Consider the following 20371-nt stretch of genomic DNA (forward strand, 5'->3'; position numbering starts at 1 on the left):
ATGTCATCTACAGCCTTCTGCAAGTCAGTATCTCACAATTTCAGCTCTGACACTATTCCCTCCTTCGGCTTCGGACTATATGATTTACAATGCTTGGGTATTGATATTGGTGTGCTTCTTCCATGTGAATTTAGCTGACATCTCAATTAATTGGCTGCTTGTTTGGAAACAAGTCTTGAAGACCCCAGATGCCACCCTATCTGATAGCCAGAATGTGCATTATTTTAAAAATGGAAGGAGTAACAATAGGGAGGCCTGTTACTAGTGAATGATCACTGAAGTACTAAAAACCTGATGTTTAGCCTCTGGGTTTATATGGTGTGATGCGTCCAGACATCCTGAGTGTTGTGAGAAGTGAGATTATTGAGGTTTCCATGGCGTGGAACGAGCACGTCTTTGAATACTGAGCATATTGGCAAATCATCGGAGACTACTTACAACTAGGGGCCAAGTGGAGGATCGCTCCTCAGTCCACAAAGGCTGATGATCTCTATGACCAAGATTGCCCCCTGATTCTATTGCAGCCAGACCCAAGTTGGCTGCTCAGGGAAATTCATCATAATTGAATTTGAACCACTCTTTGATGCTGTGGACTTCATTCAAGCTGGAAGAGAGATTTTCGCACAGGGATCAGGTTACCTGGGCATTCAATGAATGTGTAGCTATCTTGGGGTCTACCATCTCCTTTACAGATCCAATCCGACACACTTGGATGCTACCTTCAATATCAACATACCTGGCCTTGATCTCTCCAACTCTGACAGACCTTGTCACCAGATTGATCTTTTCAAGAAAGAAGGATGGACCATCATTGCTCCACCGATACCAGTCTGGCTTTCCATGAATGCCTTAATACTAGCTGGAAGGTGTGTTGCAATGTATAGCAATGAAGTCTCATTTCAAAATATCTGTGGCAGTTACATCATCTCCTGTCAACTTGAGAAGGGGTGGAGTCTAGCATGTCACTAGGTAGCAGCTTGATAACCTCATTTGGAGGCACTACAGAGAAAAATAGCTCATTGGAGCTGGGACACAGACATTCCCTGCGAGACATTCCTGTTGACAAACCACACGGAGCTATGATGATGGCAGCCAGAACCTTGGAGCTGGAGGAGCCATGTGGAGACCCACACCAGCACTGAGATGCTTCCACTACCACTGGATCCACAAGAATTCCCACGCACTGGTCTGCGATCTTTCTGCATGCAGCATCAATGCATGGTTTGCATGAAATGAAGAGGAATTCACAGACTGGTATCAGACATATGGGCTGGGATTTATGGACTTGATCTGGACTGGGCTGGGATATTTTCTTCATATACAATTACTCTTTATATAAAGCTCTTTCTTATGCACATATGAGTGTCTATGAATTTGTTTCTCTAGTCAACCCAGGCTAACACAATATGTCTGAAAAGCTGGATATCAGTGGCATTAGGGTTAACATTCACTACCCCAGTACCCCGGGAAGAGGCTTTCACTCCTGGATCTGTGACGGTTGCCACCGAGGCACCCTATCGTTCTACGTTGGTTGACCACACTTGTTAAGGCTTTGGCTTGGTCTAAAACACAGCAGGACGCTTCATGACAATGTTCCATCTTTCACTTTAAAAAGTGCTTGAACAATCATCTCCATAACAGGGATCTTACCAAACCAGCCAACCCCACTGCTGTCAAGTCAATTCTAACTCTACCCTGCGGCACCCAGTCGAATTACCTCACGGCTTTCCAGGGCTGTAAATCTTAATGGAAACAGACTGCAACATCTTTCTCCCTGTGTTAGTCTGGGTAGATGAGAGAAACAAATTCATGGATACTCATATGTGCATAAGAAAAAGCTTTACATAGTGTTATTATACATTAAGAAAACATCCCAGCCCACTCCAGATCAAGTCCATAAGTCTGATATTAGCCCATATGTCCAGTACCAATCTATAAAGTCCTCTTCAGACTCATGAAACATATGCAATGATGCCGAATGCTGGATGATCACAGGACAGCGGGTGGGAAGTCTTGTGGATCCAGTGGCGTTGTAAGCATCTCAGCACTGGCAGGGGTCTCCACGTGGTTTCTTTACCTTCCAGGGCATGGGCTCTGTCAGCATAGTGCTATGTATCTTGTCAACAGAGTGACTCTCAGAGAGTGAGCAGACAGAGTGTCTCCCGCCTCCAAGGAGGAAATACCAGATTTCCCAGAATCCTCAGAAGGCCATGCCCACACAAAAGCCTCAATGGCTATATCCTGATTGACAGGTCAGACTCTGCCCCTACACTCTCAATCCTCAAATTGACACCAGATCATGTAACTGCCACACTCCTAGAGTGGCTGTTGGGTTAAACTTGCTTCGTTATCAGCCTCTAGCCACTGAGCCACAAGGCCTCCTAACAGGGGTCTTCTGACTTATTTTTATGACTTTTCTCTGACAGAAGGAAAATAAAAACTCGTGTTAGGTCTTACTCTCTATTTCTAAAGTTATTTACTACTTGGCTTCAAGTATAAAACTTTGATGAATATGCATGTGCCAAGAAAAAAAAATTAGTCACTTGAGTCAGTTTGCTGATACTTAACCACCTACCTGTTTAAAGTTTTCTTAAAGCAGCTTCAAATGGTGGCCCTAATCTTAATATCTTCTTCCTGTTTGGTAGAGCTGTGAATGTCTTTAACTAGAGGAATGGCTTCCAGGGGCTTTGGGAAGACATGTTGGAGGGAAATGGGAAGCTAATAATGGACACAAGAAGGAAGAAAATGTGGCAGTGCTGATTGTAGTGATGATTTTACAGCTTTTTAAAAATATGCTTGAACTATGGAAATGTATGATAGATGAATTATATCTCAATAAAACTATTTAAAAACTAACGGCACTAAAGCCTTCAAGTGATGAAATAATTTTAATTTTGGATACTATATATGAGTTTTTACTCTGAAAACACTTTTGTAAGGAAAAAACCAAAACACTTTTGTGTCCCCTGAAAACAAATAAAAAACCCACGGAGAGTCCTTCCCTGCACACGTGTAGCTGCATGAGCTGGAATCACCAAGATGGCAGACAGTAATTAAAGAACAGATTTTACTTTTAATCTCATTGAAGACATTTATGTAAAGTAACCTCCATTACTTTGAAATGTTGCACAAGAAGCACATGGATGTCATTTATGACAATTTTATTAGTTGATACTTTTTTGCCATTAGAAATGAATATTAATTTATAATGCTAAAATATAAGCGTGTGAGGCTGAGTTGACTGGAGAAACAAATCCGTGACAACTCATATGTGTAGAAGAAAGAGCTGTATATCAAGAAGTGATTGTATATTAAGCACGCATCCCAGCCTGGCCCAACTCAACCCATAAGTCCAAAACTAGTCCATAAGTCCTTCTTCAGACTCATGTGCCGCATGTAATGATTCAGAATGCAGGGAGATCACAGGTTTGTGGGTACAGCGTCATGCGGATCCAAGGTTGGTGGAGACAAAGCAGGGTTGTGGCAGCTTTCAGGGTGGCCCGCAAGCAGGAAGGTGAAGGTGAAGGTGGGTGGTGTGGATGGGAGGCGCGCGCGCACACACACACACACACACACACACACACACAGTTCCAAGGAGACACCATCAGGCTGTGATCCTGATGGACAGGTTTGATTCCACCCCTAGGTGGGAGTGGCTAGTTGACATAAAATCATTTGACTACAATAAGGGATTATTATTTATGTAAGATAAATCCGGAAACAAGCAGTCTCCAGGCTGTTAATTCAGCAGCAGAGTTGGTGTCTGGGTTCTGAATCAGCTTCTCTGATATTATTTTGGCTTTCTTCTCTAGATCACAAAAGAACGGCCACCACTCCGAACAGTATGCCTTCACACAACTGACTCAAACAGGAAGGAGAGGGTCTCCATGACACTTGTGTTTTTAATCGTGAAGAAAAATAATTCCCAAATGTCCCTAGTTAGATCCCCTCAGGCCCTTTTGGCTGGACGTGGAGCCTGTGCCCACCCCTCACCCAGTCGCTGGCAGAGGACACAGGTTAGCATGACTGGTTTGACACATTGTCTCATCCCTTAGGCTTGGACTAGGGACCAAATGTTCTTGGGCACATTTGGTTTTCTTAAGTCTGAATAAAATAACAGAAAGGGAAAAAAAAGGAGAAATGGCTTTTGGGTTGCAACTAATATTGTCTGAAAATACATATTTTCTATGTTTTTCTAAACGTTCCTCAGGTACTTTCCAAATGAAATGGGGACACATTCAGGGGTTGGAAGAAAACACTGAAAACAGTTTTTTCCCCTTTCCTACTGAGTTCTATAGAATTGTAAGAATGTCTTGTGGGACACCTGGGTTGGGTTCTGTATGGAATGGCAAAGTCCACTGCAGTGCGTATCCCCTCCCTGCAGTTGCGTGCTTGGAACCGTCACATGGTACATGAACATGAAGTAAGGCAAAGTTTGGATTGGTTGACATTTTTGTATTTGGTAGGGGTTGGGGGAGGCTGTAAAAGATAAGTCTGTGTGAAAGGGGGTCAAGTTCATGTGGCCCATCTGAAAGACAGAGCAATTTTAGCTGCCAGTGATTCTGATCTCTCCCACAACTCTCTGCTCAGGCAGAGCATGCTACTTCTGCCCGGTTTGTTTCGTCCTTCACTTCTACTCTCTCAGATGTGCTGTCTTCCTAAGAGATCTTATTATTCCCTCATTTACTCCACAAATATTTACTGAGGGGCTACAACATTCTGAGCATTGTTCTAGACACTTGAGATACTCAGTGAACAAAACAGACAAAATTTTCTGTTTTCATGAAGTTCTACTTGGGGGAAAGAGACTGGAAATAAGTATAATTGTGGTAAATTCTTTATCATGAGTGCATTATCAAATACATTGTTGTCTTTAGCTATCAGGTTGGTCCTGGGCTCATTTCCATCCCATGCACGATGGTATAGAACCATTGTGATTTACAGACTTTTTGCAGGCTGATCTCTGGAAGTAGATTTCCAGCCTTCCTTTCTAGTTTGTCTTCATCGGGATGCTTCACTGAAGCCCGAGAAGCATCACAGCAACATGCAAGCCTTTACTGACGAATGGTGATGGCTGTGTTTGTGGTACATTGACTGATGGAAAATGGGAATTCTGCTACTGAACCAACAGTGCCCCCATAACATGTTAGAAGATGATACAATTTATGAAATGGGGGGGATGGAAGAGGGACTGGGCAGCAGTTTAAGAGGGGGGTGCTCAGAGCAAGCCCCATTAAGAAAAACTGTCTTGGAAGACTTGAAGATAAAAGAGAACATTTTCTCTCTCACCACCATTGAATCAATTCTGACTCATAGCAACTCTCTAAGACAGAACAGAACTGGCCTTTAGAATTTCTGAGGGTGAAATATTTACAGGAGTAAGAAGCCTCACTTTTCTCCTGAGGAGTGGCTGGTGGGTTTGAATCACTGACCTTACAGTTAGCAGCCCAATCACAACCCACTATACCACTAAGGTTCCTAAGAGAAAGTTAGGGTGCCTGGTTTTAAGGATTTTCATTTTGAGTAGAGAGATGATATAATCTGACTGTAATTTCAGAAGGCATACTCTGCTGGCTGTCTAGCTAGCAGAATCTGAGGTCACACAAAGGTGGGATAGAGGGAAGCAAAGAGACCACTGGGAGGTGAAGGCTCCCAGTAAGGGGTCCTTGGAGGCTTCTACCAGCATGGTAGCAGTAAATGATGCAAATAGTAGTATTCTAGATTTCATGGGGCATGTTTGATGTGGTTATATAAAATGTAGCCAGCAGAATTGTGTCCAGCTGTATATGAGATTTGAAAGGAAACAAGAAGTTTAATATAATTTCAAGGACTTGGTCCTGAAAAGTTGATGGTCAGAACTGACATCAATAGAGAATTGGGAAGAACAGAAAGAGAAATGATATGAAGACAAGATTACTGGAAGGGATTTGGGGGAGGCTTTTTCAAAAAAGAAAACAAGGAAGGAAGGAAGGACAGATCTGTGGAGAGGGAGAAGATACAAGACAAGAGGATTGAAAGAAGTGTTTTTTTGTGGGTAGGAATATGTCCCCTTCATTAATTAAAACCAAAACCCCAAACCCATTTCTAAGAACCTGAGTTATTGATGTGCAGAAGTGGTTTTCTGATGGGGAGCCTGTATGTCTTCACCGTTGTTCCGAGAGTTCTGGATTCAGTAGGGTCCTCATTGATCTCTTGAGGTAGGCACAGCATGCCCCTTGTCTTCTAATTATGAAGTCAACCCAGGCTTGTGGGAAGGTTCTACAGAAATAGTAAGAATAAAAAAGGAAAAGAAAAACGAAATAGTAAGATGTTAGAACCTTCATAGTCAAGGTCGGCTCACGTTCCAAGATGACTGCTCAGTCTTCAGCCCTCTTAGCCACATTCTGGAGCCACAGGAAGAAAGAAAAGAAGAGGGCAAGGGCTTAAGCATGATTCTCAGTAAGTCTGGGGAATGTAGTCCTTAAGTGAGCACTCATATACTCAATTAAAAAGTCTGCTCTTGTAGAAGAAAGAGAGAATGTGGCCTCAAATTCCACTGTTGTCCACTGAAATGTTATTCACCTTCAAAACTTAGTTTAATGAATGAACTTCTCTTTCTGTCCTTAAGAGTATGTTTCTCCTTTTATTACAGCAAGAAGTTCATTCTCTATCAGATTATCATCAGTGTGATATTTTTTCCCTTAAATTCCCTGAAGATTTTATCCTACATTTAATCATCTCTGAATCAATACAGTGACTACAACTTTTTCATGAAAGACAAATAAACTTATATCTTGTTTAAGTCAATGAAATCCTGCATTTTAATAATTTATATCTAAATAGAATTCAAACTAATGTCAGATATTCTCCTGTCCCCTTTCAGAGGTGAACTGATAATTATACAGATAACATCTAAAAAGGGCTGGGGTGCTAGTGGATGCAAGAAGGTCGGGAATATTTGTAAGGTGATACTCTGCTGGGTCATTAACGGTCAAGGTTAAAGAGGCTGGTAGAATGTAGAAGAAGGAGGTAGCTTTGGGATGTGACATAGATTTGGTTTTAAAATTTTGGTAGAATAATTTATATCTGTATAACTTCAGACAAAAAACTTATTCTCCCTAAACCCGAGTATCTATATCTGTAAACTTGGAATGAAAGTGCTTGTTTTGTGGTTTGTGAAGATTACCTGAGATGCCTGCAAAGATAATGGAACTTGAAGCTTCTCAGTTTGAGCCATACTGTGGGCTTGGAATGGGTAAAGGAAAGATATGTGTTGCTTTATCTCATAATTAAGAAGCTGATTACACATAAGTCTGGAACTTTTGGGTTATTTCCCATATAAGGAAAGACATGATATTTCCAGTGACAGAAATTAAGTGCATATCATTTATCCCCTTGTAATTGAGATAAAATTTGGCATACTGGCATGGAAAATTTCCTTCAAACATCCATTTAAAATTCTCTGACATAAAACACTAGCACTTATTGGTAGTCTTAATAGTCATAGCGACATGTAGGGTAAAAATGATGAAAGTGGCAATTCCATTAAGATCTGGGCTGAATCATACCTATAAACTTGGATCCATCATTAAAATAGTCTGCACTTTTCAGAGTTCTCCAAGGATAAGTAGCTAAACCACAGATTTTGTCTTTATTGACGGTAATATAGAAGATATGCATATCACAAAGCAAAACTATCTGACACAACTGTCAGAACTTCATAATCAGGATAAAAATCTGATACTATATCTTCTATCATTCCCAAGACTATTTTTCCAAGTACTGAGTTCAATAGTTTACTGTAACGACCATACAGAATAAAGGGTTCATAAAAGAAGCTAACAGGTTGCAATGCAGGTGCCAAATACTTATGATACAGTTGTTCAACCAAGACATGTTACAAAGTTCTGTCTCGATAAATGCCCAAAGGGCATGTCACTTTGCTTTAAGCCTAAACTTGAAGGCATTGCGCTCAAGCTCCAGGGGCCAGCAAACTCATCTCCCCAAATTGAGTGCCCAAAGGCACAACATCCTACAAGCCAGCCTCCTGCCCCAAAGCACTCAGCTTTACTTGCTCTGTGGGCAGGGAAGTCCACCACTCTGTCTCATTCTATAGCTGCTGGTTCTGCTGCTGCTGTTCCAATGCCCCTTCTGACTTCTGAATCCAGGGGGTTCACTTTGTAGGAATCTTGGGGTGCAGAAGATATGTTCCACTCCTGACTCTTGCTGGTAGTAAGAGTCTCCCCTCCAGGATGGTAATCATAATGAGTCCTGCTAACAACTACTCACAGGTGAATTTTGTCAGTGTTTCCCCAATATTCTTACCCAGACCCATGTAGCAAAAGTTGTTTGGTGGGAGTTAGAGACTTTAGCTTGAAGAGACACATTAAATCATCACTGCCTCTGCACTATAATTTTAAGAACAATTGGAGAAGTTTACATGAAAACATGGCAAAAAGTGACTTGTACACCCCAAAGCACAGGATTAACTCTTTTGACTCTGAATAATGTAAAGCCTCCGTGAAGTTTTTGATAAACTTACAATTTAATGTCTAGCATGCATGGCATTTTTCAGTCTATGAAATGTTATGAATATTCCTTAACTCATTTTAATCACTGCATTAAATTTCTATTGCAACAAAACAAATTACTACAAATTTGTTGTAAACAACACACATTTATTCTCTCACAGTTTCTATGTGTCTGAAATCTGGGCACAACTTAGCTGGATGCTTTGCTTGGGGTCTAACAAGACTGAAATTTAGGTTGAGTAATATTCTCATATGGAGGCTCAACGAATCTGCTTCCATGCTCACTTAGATTATTAGAAGAATTCACTTCCTTGTGCTTATAGACTGAGGGTCTGGCAACTTTATGGACCTTTACCTCTGACCTTCAGCTCTTAGAAGCTGTCATCGGATGCTGCTATTGTTACTTGCTGTGTTAGGTTGGGTTCTCTAGAGAGGCAAAACCAGTAATGCTTATATATGTGATATCTCTATGTATCTATATATTTATTAATTAGAAAGAGAATGAGAGAGAGAGAAAGCCAAATCAAGAAAATGGCCCATGCAGTTACTGAAATGAACAATATTAGGCTCACTGCAAAGATAAACTGAGGCCAGGCCAGAGAGAATGAGAAGTTTATTCTGCGCTCCCAGGTGAGATTAACAGATCCCCAGCTAGGGGCCCTCGAAGTCATGCCTATTTGTGGTGAAGAGCAAGTTTTAAAGCTGGGCAGGAGGGTAAACAAGAAGGGAAGGGGCAGGAGCTGCAGCTGCAGGGGCTTAAGCTGTCTCCATTCTTGAAATTCTGAGGTAGGGTGGTGCCTTGATCATTTCACCTGATACTGAGGAGCTGGCTCATAAGCCCTTTTTGAAGCTAGCTCTCTCCATTAGATAAGGGCAGGTCAGGCTGTTCCTAATTCCCTTGGCTGGTGCCTGACCCAACAAAGAAGTCTTGGCTGAGACCCACAGATTGGTGCTTACAGAGGTGGATGAGCCCAAAGTCAGCAGATCAGCCTTGTGCCTGAAGAGATGGAGGAACCCAGGTTGGCAGGTGCCATGGAAGGCCCTGGGGTGGCTTGTTTGGCAAGGACTGAGGGATGTGCATGAATACAGGAGAGGGAAAAAATTGTAAGAGTGGTGTCAGCTTTTGGTTTTATGAAGATGAGAAGGGAAGCGACGGATCAATGAAAAGAAAGAGAAAAAAAGTATAGGTAAAATGGGCTATGCAATGAAAGTTTACATATTAAAATCAAAGAAGGAAAAGGCAGGAGACAAAAGTATTAAAAATAGAAATAGTAAATAATACCAGAGTAAGAAGCAGAAGAGCTGTTAATGTGTTTGTTTGGGCTCTAAGCTTTGTCCACAAGCCTTGTCCCTGATGTAGTCACTAATTTGTGGGTTGATGATGTGGTGAGGGTCTTGAAAACAGTAAACTGAAAGCAAAATATTGAAATAACATTGTCTTTCCGACCTTACATAGACCGACAGATGGAGAAGTCCTGATTAAGGATGAATTATAGGAATAGCATACAACTTTGTTTTATAGAGGGGAAAGGCATGGGAATGATAGGATACCAAGCAACAACAATACCAACAAAAGAACAGCGAGGGTCTCTAGACCGCGTTCTTAGGGGAAATCAGGACTGTGTGCAACAGAGGTGTTTTTAAGCATCTGGGGCAGTGTCTGGTAATACGTTATTTTACTGCCCTGTGGTCTTTTATATTGTCATGGTAGGGTTGAGATTAAGGTTAGGAGAATGATTTTGGTGTCTACTATGGCTGAGAGCCCTGTATGCCTATGAGTTAGCCTACTCAGAGGGCAGTTGCTTTATCTGAGTGACTTGGAATGCTGACCAGGAGCTTGTGTCCTGGGCCAGCTTGTGAATTGCTAGGTCTAGCCTGTAAGTCAGCTGGGAGTGGCTTCTGAGGCTTTTGGTCTTTGTCTCATGCCTAAACTACCTGCCTGTGCTTTGGAAAGCTACCCTTGCAGTTTCTACTTGTGTAGTTATGCTAATACCTTGCTAATGGACCAAATGTGTGTTGTCTGCTAACAAAAGGAGTTAAAAAGGAAGCCTGCAATGGTCATGCTTTTGGGGTGCCTCAGTCGGGTGTGCAGATGTACCTCAGGGATGGGGGATTAGTTGCGGAGAGTGGGGCTGGAGCCGTCCTGGCTTGTGTGGAGGGTTAGTTTAATCATGACAAAAAGAGTTGTACAGTCATCCCAACAATCAGTTTTGGAACATTTCTCCACCACCACCCCTCCCGCTCCCCGCCTTCCCCATGGTTAAATCGCTTTTAAAATGAGTTGTGTAATCACTATCAGTTCTCGAGAGTGCTCCCCCTCTGCTCCCACATACATTGTTTGCTCCCCCAACCCCTCACCCATCCTATCTCCCCCGCCACCCCTGTCTCCCCTATAAACCTTTGCATCAATACTTATGTCTATGCCTCTACTCCTTCTGTGCTTTGCAAGCTGGAAAAGCCAACAGAAACAGTAAAATAAGAGAAAAATATAAAGTGGTAAGGATAAAATAATAACAATACAGAGATAAAAATACAAATAGTGGGTAAGAAAGAAAAGACTACTGTGAATATTTAAAAGGCCAGGAATGATTTTTTTTCATGGAATGAGCAAGAAATACTTGCACCTAGAAAAATCTCATGGGGATCTGCCAGTGGCTTAATTAGGCTAGATACTCTGCAGATGGATTTTGGGCCCTCACTGTCCTCCATAGCTTACAAATTGGGTGTTAGTAATTTAGGTTCTGATACTTTTCCCTTTGTCATATTTGAATTTAGTTATTGTAGTTTACTCATTATTCTCCCCCCTCAGGTTACTCTGTAGAGTTATCCCCACTCGGCTCTGTAGGTTGTGCTACGCAGTTATTGGGGAGGTAGAGTTGTGAGGGTATCAGACTGGAGTTCCCTTGGCTTGGGTCAAGAGCCAAGCCTATTTATGCTTATATCCACCCTGGCTGGTACCATGGAGCTTTGTCCCTGTGGCGCTGCCGTCCAGCCACCCTAGCTAGTGCCAGGACTGGGAAAGATCAGTAGGGAGAATTGAGGAGCTGAAGATCCGCCAGCTTGTGCTGATGGCCGAACCCAAAGAGGAGCCTTTTGGCAGGCGTTGCTGCTAATTAGTTGTAATAAATTTGTGTCTGCTTATCCTCGTGCTGAGAATCTTGCGGTCTGGAAGTACAAGATATCCCTCTCCAGGGCCCTTCTGTTCTGGTCTCGGTATGTGTGCTGCTTGGTTGCCATCTTGCTTCTGATTGTCCCATTTCACTTTTGACAATTTCTACTTTTCCTAGATTCATATTTTATATAGTCAATGTACAAATTACTAATGGATGTTTTCAGTGGTTTCTCCTAATTTTGTATTGTGATTCATTAGCAAAGAAGAGCCCCATATCTTTGCTCCATCTATAGCATCACGTTTGACTGCTTCAAGGAGGCAGCTTATCTCTCGTCACATTTTGGCGGCCCTCCTTCCCGAGAAACTTGTCTGAAAGCAGTAGATCAGGCAATTCTGTTCTGGTGTCATTCCTGAGGTGTTCAGTGGCGAATACTTCAGATGTAGCTATCTTATTCTTTGTTCATATTCTAGAAGCTCTCTGAAACCTCTCTCCGGGTGATGCTTTTGGCATTTGAAATATCAGTAGCATTGCTTCCGGCATCAGAACTACCCATAAGCTACCACAGTACAATAAACTAACAGATGAAATGGGTCTCTCCTACAACCTGAAGTATGCAAGTGCTGGTCCAGTTCTGGTTTCTGCTCTCCTTCTTGGTCACATGTTTTACTTCTTGACATCCCTCCACTCACCAGCCATTCTGGGCAAATACTTCTCCAAGTCTTTGTGTGGTCCTAGGATCCTTAACCCAGGTAGTTAGTTTATTGTGCCAGCCTGACCGATAAACACATGTGGGATTAATTGAAGGGCAGAGAGATAAATGGCTTGGCCAGCCTTGCCTTTCATGTCTCTCTCTCTTTGATCATCGGACCAGTGTGCGGCTGCCTTCCTTGTTCTGTGCCTCAATTTGCAAGCTACACTACCTGTGGGACACCTAACCCGTGGACTGTGTCACTGTAATTTGAGGTTCCTTCAAGACCTGCTTTGCCACACCATTGGAATTTACATCTCTTGAGCTGGGGACTGGCTGTTGGTGACCTGGCTGACTATGGGTGATCTGCCTTGCTGTTTGCTGCCTGTGCCCAGATAGCTTGAATTTCTCTACAGAGGACTACCTGGCGGCCCTCAAGACTTGAAGGACTGCAAGTGTCTCACAACTGTCTCACAGGAGTGAGCTGCACTGAGCCATTTGTACTGCTTTATAATTTAACTGTTTATTTCTTGTGATATATATACTAGCAATCTGGTTTTGCCTCTCTAGAGAACCCTGTCTAACGCAGCCCTACAAGTTATGGACTATATGTTGAGTTTAGCATGTGTGAGCAAGTTATTGGTAATACCATGATGAATGCCACATAGGGAGAAAATATGATTACATTGTCAAGCTTCCTGGAGTTCCCTTGTTCAGAGCTACTGGAGGCATAGATGTAAATATAATTAGCAAGTATGATAAAAAGGAAATATCAATGGGCAATGCATCAAAGACTTTGGCATGACTGAACACAGCAGGAAGGCATAGCTGACCATTCTCAAGGTGCATAATTATCTAAAGAAAGGTGGACAGTAACACAACCTATCAGCTGTCCACCTGTTCTGATTCAGTGTGAAAGCTGCAACAAGTGAGCGAAAACATTAATGCCAGCATAAACCTTCTCAGATGATGCTCGCGGCACTCCCAGGGCGAGCCCTCCTGGTTGGAGCCAGGCACTAAAGAATAAAAGATATATTTTCATTCTATGAGCACATTCTGTTTCATCGTGTTAAGCATTTTTGCAACGCATAAAATGAATTGTACTCAACCTCGTTTCCTATGAATTTCATTACCACTATAGCACATCTCTGAAGAAGAATATTATGTTTGGTAAAGTCAAGGATCAGCAAACAAGCAAACCAAAGGGAATACTCTCAACAAGATGAACTCACACAGTGGCTGCAACCATGTGCATGAACTTGGCAATCATTGTGCGGATGGCACAGGGCCAGGTAGTGTTTCGTTTTGTTGTATGTGTCATTGCTATGAGTCAGAATCAACTGGATGGTACCTAACAACAAAACATAACAAAGAAATGTGGGTGAGAACAAGATGAATGGTGAATTAAGAGGCAGAAATTCTTGGAACTATCTCCTTTATTAAGACAAAACCTTAATTTGATAGGGTGTTTGATAGTCAGGAGGTGATGGGATGAAGGAATTGTTCTGTGTGCCCTGTGCACTTTGATTCTTGTGTCCACCATCCTCACAGCCCTTGTGTCTTGGCAGCATTTCAGATTCAGCATTGAGGCACTGATTCCTCCTTAAACAGAAGTGTCTTCCTTGTTTACTCTGGCAGCTCCCAGCCAGTCTGGAGATTAGGTAAAGACTTTACAGAGCAAAGGGCAAAGCTTTTATAACGTATACAAGGGGGTACCCCCCAAAGCTGGAATTTGTTCAAGGTTATATATGTATTTATATATAAAACAACCGTATCAACTTCAAAGTACTCTCCAGTACACTTAATACATTTGTCAAATCTGCGATTGCGTTCTTGGAAACCGTTTTCTAATTCATCTGTTTGGATGGCTGATAGCACCTCCCTTGTTTGTTTCTTCATCTGTGTTGCCAAATCACTGTCCTTTCTTGTCCCTCTTCTTTCACAGAAACGAAAGTCACATGGAGCGAGGTCATGTTATCCTTTTCGATGTTCTTCAATAGTCTGTGTAGGGTTGTTGTTAAATCTTCTCTGGTTGGTACAAGTTCCTGGTAATACCATTTACCCATGGACTTTTTGATCTTGGATCTATTTCTTCTTGTGTTATAGGTCTGTTAAACTTTTCTACATCAGTCTGTGCTAATGTAGGTAGGTACCATGTCTTCTAGGTTTTAAATGAACCTTTCTCTCCCTCTAAACCAATCTCATTTCTATTCATTTCAGAAAATGGCATCGAGTTGTTTAGAGAGAAGATCCTAGTGAACTCTTTCTGATGGATAAAAATTCCCTGAAATATTCCTAAAGTCCAGTCTGTGGGTGCTTGTTATTTTGCCCCGGCCAGCATCTTTTCTCTTAGGAAATCGATCTCCCTCTATCCCGTGTGGTTTAGGGGTTCGGGGCTCCGTGTAGTTTAGGGCTCCGTGTAGTTTAGGGGTTCAGGGCTCCATGTAGTTTAGGAGTTCCGGACTCCATGTAGTTTAGGAGTTCGGGGCTCCGTGTAGTTTAGGGGTTCAGAGCTCCGTGTAGTTTAGGGGTTCGGGTCTCCGTGTAGTTTAGGGGTTTGGGGCTCCATGTAGTTTAGGGGCCCAGGGCTCCGTGTAGTTTAGGGGTCCGGGTCTCCGTGTAGTTTAGGGGTTCGGGCTCTACCTCTTGGCATGCACCTAGGCCTTTTTCTTTCTGGAGGGTTTCTGAGAGAGGGTTCAAACTGCCAACCTCTTGGCTAGCAGCTCAATGCTTTAGTACTTGCATCACTCAGGGACTCCTAAGGGCAGTGAAAGAGCCATAAACAGCGTGAAGCGGTCCTGTTCAGGATGGGGAAATCAAGAAAGAGACCCAGAAGGACGTCCTTAAGGCTCAGCATTTTAGCTGCGGTGTGACTGGTATTTCTATAAATGGAAGTAGAGAAGGATAGTGTTGTTACCGCGTCTGCAGGAGAAAAGCCCAATGGGTTCAGTTGGCTGGAATCCAGGGCCTGGGGACGGGAGTGCGTTCAAATGAGGCGGGAAAGGCTGTTTATGCTTGAACTAAAAGGTCTTTAGACACTAGACCGGTCTCCTTGCCTAGAATGATTAAGACAAGGAAGAACCACTGAAAATTATGGAGCAGGAGAGTGTGCATCCGTAGTAGTTCTTCAGGAAGTTGCGTTTGGCAAATGGGTGCAGGATGAGCGAGTGAAGAGAGCCGTGGTATGGGAGCTCACTGAGGGAGGCATCTTGTTTTACAAGGATGATATGAATGGACCAGTATAAAATCAACTTTGGTTTAAAGACAGTCCTTGTGCAACCCAGGATGCTAAACTTAACACCAAGAGGAGGCTACCCTTGCTGGCAGAAGTTGTCATCTCGCTCTCAGGCAGGCAATAGGCCAGAAGAAAAGATGACGGCAGATGAAAAATGGGCAGTATCTCCTGTCCCCGCCCTCAGAACAGTCAGTCACAGTCAGTCACATGAGGGCTTTGCCATCAGCGCTGGGCTTTGTAAGCGCCGGTGGGCAGAGCACCACAGGTGTAGGAATAAAAGACTGTGCGCACCTGGCTGAGCCCAACAGTCACCTCCCAGGAGGACCTTCCCTGGGAAAGGGGTAGAGGCAGGTGGCCCTCCTGTCACCAGAACTGCCATCGATCAAAGAGGCGACTACAACAACTGGGACCTTTGCGAGAGGGCTGTGGTGCCTGGCTTCGGGCTTTCTCCTGTAAAATGGCAGTCATTCTGAAGATGAAATGAAATCATGCATGTGCAGCATCAAGCTGCTCTTAAACCAATCCTTTATTTCCCCCCTTTTCATTTGGTTAATTTTTATTTACATTTTGTAAATTTATCTTATATTTACACTCATATTTTAGCAGGTTTCTTGACTTATAATTCATGTAACATACACTTCAATGGTTTGACTATATTTAAAAGAATTATGTAATCATTACCACCATTATGGAACACTTTATTCATTGCTATTAACTCCCTTTTTCTCCGCAACCGTCCCTGTCAAAACCCTAAGAAATTATCCATCCTTCTCTATCGCTTTACCTATCCTGGATCTCATATCAAAAGAATTATACAATCCCTACCCCCAACCCTGTGAACAACAAAATGAAACACAATTTGAGGTAAGCCTCAATATAAAAGAAAACGCAATAAAATAGAACTAGAATAATTTAAAAATAGGTCAAAATGGTAGAAGCAAATGATAACATGTTAAATTTTACCTAATTATAGCTACATTAATTCTCTTTTTGGCTCTCTCTCTCTCTCTCTCTCTCTCTCTCTCTCTCTCTCTCTCTCCCCCCTCCCTCCCTCCCTCCCCTCCCCTCTCTCTCTCTTCCCTATCCCTGGTCAATGCTCTGATGGAATTCAATGGAGGTGTGATCTCCATAAATGGATTTTAGAATTTCACTGTCTTTCATAGTTTTTTTGTAAGCTAGGTTCTGAGAATTTAGCCACTAATACATTTCTCTCCACTGATCTTAGATTTTGTTATTCACAATCCTTGAATTGCACAAGTTGATGTTCTGTTTCTATGTGGGCTTAGCTGACACCTCACTTCAATGGTTGTTTTTCTTTTAATCATTTTACTAGGGACTCTTATAGGACTTATTACAATCCATATATCCATCATTGTATCAAGCGCATTTGTACATATGTCATCACCATCATTTTCTGTGTTTTAAAACATTTCTGTGTTTTAAGCCTAGATTTTAAGACCCTAGCCTTTCTAATAGCCGATACCATCTGATTTCTATAGCACCACATTTTGCTATAGGACCACATCTTCAGTCTTTTCATGAGGGTAAGTATTGAGCGAGGCTGTATCATGAGAATTGATCCTAGATTAGGCCTTATGGCTAACTGCTCAAAATCATACATCTAAGGTGTGTGTGTGTGTATATATATATACATACATATGCATACATATATATCTATCTCTGTTCCACTGTAGTGGCAGCATTATCAGTTTTTAAAAGAGACGGTGTAACTGCCAGGAAGCCTTTGGTAATTTTAGTAACAGTATTGTTCAACTAGCCACTAGTATAGAATTTAGAGTGATATTGAGATAGGGTGAATATTCATACATGGGAAAGCTTTTGAGACTAAAAACGAGATATTAGTGTTACAGCTCTTATAGAATTTGTCTAGCAGGTTTTCTGTTTTTTTCCGGAACCACCACCCCCCCCTGCAAAAAAACCCCAACCAAACAAAAATATTAAAAATTCACATGTATATTAAAAATTAAAATGACAGAATCCTGTTTAGGAAAACAATGAGGTTTAGACACAGGGCACACAGTTTAATACAGCTATTCACTACAGAAGAACTATGTCTGCAGAACTAAGGCATGTCATAAAAATGAAGAAACTATGACAGTAGCAAGTATATGGGAGTGTTGAGTTGCCCATTATTGGGCAGCCTCCAAAACAAGACGTTTGAACTGAAGCCCAGTGAGTTCAAAATCTACCCCTTCGGGTAGCAGTCTTTCTTTTCTTTTCTCCCTAGGGTATTACAGTGGTAAGTTCAAGGCTATGTTAGTTCCTTCAGTCTGCTACAGGCATGTTTAAGGAAAACTCCACTCCACTTAAATATGCTTTCCAACTCCGATCTTTCTGATGTGACCTATGTAATATACTGCACGCCTCAAGAGGACAAGAACTACCAAGTCCAGGTAGCCTATAGTATGGGTTTGAGTCATTAAGGGCTGTTGTTGGGTGCCATCGAGTTGGTTCTGACTCATTGTGACCTTATATACAACAGAACAAAACACTGCCTAGACCTGTGCCAGCCTCACAATTGCTCTTCAGTTTGAGCCCATTGCTGCAGCCACTGCGCCAACTCATCCTGCCGAGGGTCTTCCTTTTCCCCTACCTCTCTAGTTTACCAAGCATGAGGCCCTTCTCCAGGGTCTGGTCTGTTCTGACAACATGCCCAAAGTCTGTGGCACCAAGTCTCCCCTTTCTTGCTTCTAAGGATCATTCTTGCTATATCTCTTCCAAGACAGATTTGCTTGTTCTTTTGACAGTACTTTGAATATTTTTCACCAGCACTATAATTTAAATGCATGGATTCTTCTTTAGTCTTCCTTATTCAAGGGCCATCTCACATATGCGTATGAGGGAATTGAAAACACCATGGCTCAGGTCAGGTGCACCTTTGTTCGCAGAGTAACCTCTTTGCTTTTCAACAGTCTACAGAGGTCTTGTGCAGGAGATTTACCCAATGCAATGTGTCATGTGATCTCTTGCCTACTGCTTCCATGAGGCAATATCAAGCATTTTCCCAGGGACAAGCCACACTCTCCTCATCAACAGAGGGGAGATAATCTTTTTTGAGATAGACACATCCCTCCTTCCTCTTGCTCATGAATCTCCGCCACAATGTATTGAACAGCATTTTGGAGTGTCCACCCCACAGGGGTGAATGCAGGGCATTGCCACATGGCACGGGCAGTTTGGTGCCAGGCCTTCACGTTTAAGATATTAAAAAAAAAACCAAATTAAGCAGGGAAGCAAGAAAGTGGAGATAGCAGAAGAGAGATACCACCGCCTTATGAAAATTACCAAGAAACTGAGCTATGGGAGCTGAAATGAGGCCAAGATCTTTTCCCAGAGCTGACACACAGAGAAACACCACTGCCCTAAAACACCACTTCCCCTCAAAGACAGTGTCCTAAATGTAAACTTCTAGACTCTTAAATGGTGGGAGAATACCTTCGTTATTCAAGCCACCCCCTTGTATTTCTTTAAGGCAGAACTAAGCAAGCAAGAGGGGGCACCCGGTGTCCCTGTTGGGTAAGGGTTGGGTTGCTCTATACAGTGTGGGGAACTAGATAAAGAAATGAATCTTATTTGGGCCAGAATTCTAAGTGTATGTAGGGCAGGTTATGGAGGAATTAGGAAGATAAGGTGGGGATTTGTCTATATTAGTCTATAGCTTTAGGGAGTAGGTGGATGATGTTATTACAACTGTGTTTACAAACCAAACCCTGCTGGCACTGAGTTCATTCCTACTTAGAGAAGCCCTAGAGGACAGAGTAGAACTGCCTCATAGGGCTTCCCAAACTGTCGTCTTTCTCCTACTGAGTGGCTGATGGGCTGAACTGTCAGTTAAAATATATTCGTAACCAAATGGTAGGAGCCTGTGTGGTGTAGTGGGTTATGCGGTGGGCTGCTGACCACCAGATTAGCAGTTCAAACCCCCAGCTGCGCACAGGAGGACGATGAGGCTTTCTATTCTTCTAAGGATTTATCGTCTCAGAAATCTGCAGGGACAGTTCTATAGGGGAGCTACGAGTCAGAATTGCCTCATGGTAGTGAATTTGTGTTTATTTTTTAACACAATGCTTACCTGGTGCCCCACCAGAGTTCCTTTGAGCTGTGCTTTAGGCAGGTTAGTTCAGTGAAGAATTCAGGATGAAGAGATGAGCGGAAATGGGAGGCCGGAAGATAGCTTGCAGGTATGGCAATGGCTCAGGCAAAAGCTACGGGTATGAACTCAGTTCTGTCATGAGAAGGGGAAGGAGTTAGAGATGAAAAGGGTGCCTGCTGGTGGGTTAGAACTCATAGAATGTATACTAGGAAAGTGCTAGGAGCCAAAAGAATCTGGAAAGGAGGCCAGGCAGAGTTTCTTTCCCAACACCCTCAGAAACAATCAATATGATCTGGTTTGGATTTATAGCTTCCAGAACTGTAAGGCAATACCTTACTTTGTTGGAAGAAAACAAGCAAACAATAAAATAAGAATGGCTTTCTTTCCAACTGGGATTATTCCAACTCTACCCATTCCTTAAGGATACAGTTCCCCTTGGCTGAACACAAGTTGCTTCTATAGGCTTTGTTTGCCCGGCTTTCCTCCTCTACCCCACCCTTCACCCATTATGATGATGGTGTGAAGATGTTTTCCATTTAGCACCACAGCCCCAGACAAAGAGACCTTCTGGCTTTATGATGGATGATAACAGCTTTTACAGTAACTGCCACCAAGGATTTCACATTTAGAAAAGTTTTTATGGTGCATTTACATGGTGGAAAAAGAATCAAGTTTTCTCCAGAGTCCTTAAATTGGTGTATGGATTATTAG

At 42.5% G+C, this 20371-nt stretch overlaps 1 non-coding gene and 1 pseudogene across 1 annotated transcript; both read left to right on the top strand.

Moving 5' to 3' along the window:
• The first annotated feature begins 212 nt into the window (after window positions 1–212).
• On the top strand, window positions 213–969 carry LOC142442403 (glycine amidinotransferase, mitochondrial pseudogene; annotated as a pseudogene).
• Window positions 970–17406: 16437 nt separating this feature from the next.
• Window positions 17407–17469, top strand: LOC142444059 (U7 small nuclear RNA). Its single transcript, XR_012783737.1, has one exon. It is a non-coding gene; the product is annotated as a U7 small nuclear RNA (small nuclear RNA).
• The last annotated feature ends 2902 nt before the right edge of the window (window positions 17470–20371 follow it).

Source organism: Tenrec ecaudatus, chromosome 3, assembly GCF_050624435.1.
Source record: "Tenrec ecaudatus isolate mTenEca1 chromosome 3, mTenEca1.hap1, whole genome shotgun sequence".
Lineage (NCBI taxonomy): Eukaryota > Metazoa > Chordata > Mammalia > Afrosoricida > Tenrecidae > Tenrec > Tenrec ecaudatus.